Source organism: Aplysia californica, unplaced genomic scaffold, assembly GCF_000002075.1.
Source record: "Aplysia californica isolate F4 #8 unplaced genomic scaffold, AplCal3.0 scaffold00079, whole genome shotgun sequence".
In the NCBI taxonomy this organism is placed as follows: Eukaryota; Metazoa; Mollusca; class Gastropoda; order Aplysiida; family Aplysiidae; genus Aplysia; species Aplysia californica.
In genome coordinates, this window is record NW_004797349.1 from 15,080 (window position 1) to 18,563 (window position 3,484).

At 39.7% G+C, this 3,484-nt stretch overlaps 1 protein-coding gene across 1 annotated transcript in view; it reads right to left on the reverse strand.

Moving 5' to 3' along the window:
* The window catches only part of LOC101857238 (C2 calcium-dependent domain-containing protein 4C), a 37,233-nt gene that overhangs the window by 7,363 nt on the left and 26,386 nt on the right, over positions 1–3,484 (reverse strand). The window lies entirely within an intron of this gene.

The window sequence follows — 3,484 nt, forward strand, 5'->3', positions numbered from 1 at the left end:
CACACACACACAAAATACAGCAACTCGGGACCATGACAGAGATGTCACCTCCAGGCCAGGAAGGCGTATTAGTAATGATTGAGAGACTTGTGCTCTGCCTAAACTGACTTCTAATGTAAGAAGAGAATTACTACGGTAAATCAGTGATTATAATGGTAGTAAAGAATGCTCTATTCCCTCATTGCAACAATAAAGATAATTAGGGAGGCAGGCTGCTTCGATCCTGTCCTCCAGCGTGAGCCCAGGCTAAATGGGAGACGGCATTCCAGCAAGCAGAAGCAGGTGATCGATACAAAATTATCCTACCAGGGAATCGAACTCATGCCGCCTTCATCATGCAACGGCGAAGATCCTTCTCAATGTACCATGGGCGGCGGCGGTAAGTCAGTTTACACGAGTAACGGGTGTTTGTTTTTTTACAAGACTGCCCTCAGGGTTGGTAGATGAAAGCTTTCTCAGAGTACCTTGTCTGACATGGTAAAAAAGAGAATAAAATGTAAGAGCCAACAGCAATGTGATATAGTAAATCTATGTAAGAGGAGGGATCTACAATTCAACTTCCATCTCCTACACAGCACCACACCCATTAATGCTGAGCCAAGCCGGCAGGGAGCATTGTAAACTCCTCAAACAATTTAAACTTAAACATCGCGCTCTCGGCTCCGGACTGAAGTCGAACAATCTGTAGTCCAGATGAACACATGCTGAGCTGACAGAACGTCAATCTTTGACACGAATGTAATTCTTTGAAATACAATTTCTTCTGAATTTTTTTTACGTAACAAAAAACGTTCTCCTCAGTTGTAGCTGTAGCTACATGCGAAAATAAAACAAAACAAATTAAAATAAAAACACAAAACAAAACAAAACAAAAAACGGAAGTCACAGTATTGAAGGTTGCAAGACAAAATATTTTGTGTTTCAAGGCCGAGGACATAAATTGGAAAAAAAAATTAAAAGAATTTTGTCACACTATGTTTCATAAGGGGAAGAAAGTTACCGCTTCAACAACTCCCTGAGGGAAAAACTAGTCGTTGTGGAGACAACATGTCAAACTTACTGTCATATTAAAATTTAATTCGACATTTATTCGTAAAACCCAAGGACAAACATCACGTCTTTTCTTAGTGGAGACTGTCTTTTTTCTAAATGCGTCATTTGTTCTCTAAAAGATTGTCAAAAGTATGAAAGGAGTGCGTTGTACCTATTTTACACAATAGAAGTTTCAATACTGTGGTGCAATTTGAAAAATTATAGCTGAAATGCCCATTCTAACACCACCAGGTTATATAAGAGGTGAGGCGGGACCTCTAAGTTTAACATTCATCTCCGAAAGGACGGAACCAGCTTGGTTTTAAAATTCGGATAAAATGCCTTTCCCAAAGATACAACGTCGGACCGAGCTAAGGCTCGAACCCCCGAATCCGCAATCTAACGATAACGGGACTGGTAACTTAATACGGGGTGCCCTCTACACTGGGATAGGCCGATCGGTCGCCTAAAAAACAAACGTGTTTGTTTTCGGTTTCAGGCGATCGAGTCGGGTGATCGGCCCCATCCAGCCGTAGTGGGCAGTCCGTATAACCACTAGACTCCCGACGCCACTATAATAAATTTGGTCGCTACATGTTGCAACTCCGTTCTCTGTGTATAGTCTATAATATCATTATGTACGCCATGAACCTTTTCTGCTTTAGTAGTTAACAACAACATTGTGTTAGATACTTTGATTTGATAATGCAGTACGTATTACGATTATCACACAGCGTTGAAAATTAACAAGTAGTGTTACAGAGTCTTGTAGCAACAAGATTTTACTGTGCAAACGCCAACTTTGGTTCGATTTAGTTCAATCAAATTATAAATCATTTTTACTTTTGCAAGATGTGTGTTGTTGTCAGTGGTTATAGATATTCTCAACACGTCCTGTGTGTGTGTGTGTGTGTGTGTGTGTGTGTGTGTGTGTGTGTGTGTGTGTGTGTGTGTGTGTGTGTTTGTGTGTTTGTGTGTGGTTATATATATATATATATATATATATATATATATATATATATATATATATATATATATATATAATATGTATTGTAGATTTCATCCCTGGCTCTGCTGAACAGAACGTTGTGTCCGTGAGGAAAAACTTTGTCTTAATTTCTTCTGTTCACCCAGCTGCACACTTCTAATTGATAATCGACAAAGACAGAAATGTGCATGAGAGCATTTGAGGGCCTTTCAGGCTTTCACGGGGCATGTCCCCCGAGGGATTGACGTGATAAATTAGAACAAACAGGCAAATCCAGAGACATTTCGTAACAATGTGTGAGCCTTCGATCCGAAGGAACACAATACTTCAAAATAGCACTTTCACTTAAGTCTAACCTCCAGGTCATGTATGTCACGACTGTAAACTGAACACCGCCCACAGGAAAGAAATCTCGCCCGGAGGATCCGACCCAGATATCGAACTTTTGGGCACAACGACCGACATAGAAAAACAGCTCATTATTTTTAACCAATACCAATTAAAGACTGAAAGGTCAGCCAAATGCTGAAGGCGAAAAAGAAGCACATCTATTCCAAGATAGGAAAAGTTCACAGTTCAGCTTAATTATATGAAGCAGGCCATCTTTCGCAAACGTATATTATCTTACATAGCGTCGCTGTCGGAAGCAATCCATTAAAGTCCAAATTATGAGAATGTCGATTTTTACACCCTCCCAAATCTTTATTAAAGACGTACCTTTCAACATCAACAAAATGCTGTTTAATGTATAAGAGAATATTGAAGGATTATTCGTATCACGTTACGTCTTACTTCACAGAGAAAATGCATTATGTAAAACTCGGATTTCCTTCACATGCATTAGACAAAGATATTTTTTTCTGGGAGAGAAGCATCCCTCAAAGTTGATTTTGAAATCATTTTTCACTCTGCTAAGGCTTACAATTTTCTTACTTTTCATGATTCCTAATAGGAACAACCTAACAAATACTATTTGTTGTTTCTTTTTTTTTTTGTCTCTGGTGTAAAAAGTATCCAAACGGACTTAAGTGGATTGCTTACGACGCCGACGAAGGCTCCGTCACAGACAAGAAAACACGTTTTCTGAGACCAAATTCTAGAAACACTTAAGAGTGCAAAAACATGAATTCATCGCAATCATACATGCATGCTCACTGCTGTAAAAAGAAACATTATGACATGCGTTTTGTATTGATTTTGGAAGAGTCTGTGCTTCCGAGAACTTGCGTAATTTTATTATGACACTTCTCGAGCAAGCCTCATCTGACGCCGTCGTGTTGCGTTATAACAAAAAATGTTGAGGGAAGGAAGAGAAGAGTGTATGTGTGTGTGTGTGTGTGTGTGTGTGTGTGTGTGTGCGTGTGTGTATGTTTGTGTGTGTGTGTGTGTGCGTGAGAGAGCGAGAGAGAGACAGAGAGAGAAACAGAGAGACAGAAAGACAGAGAGAGAGCGGGTAGGGCGATA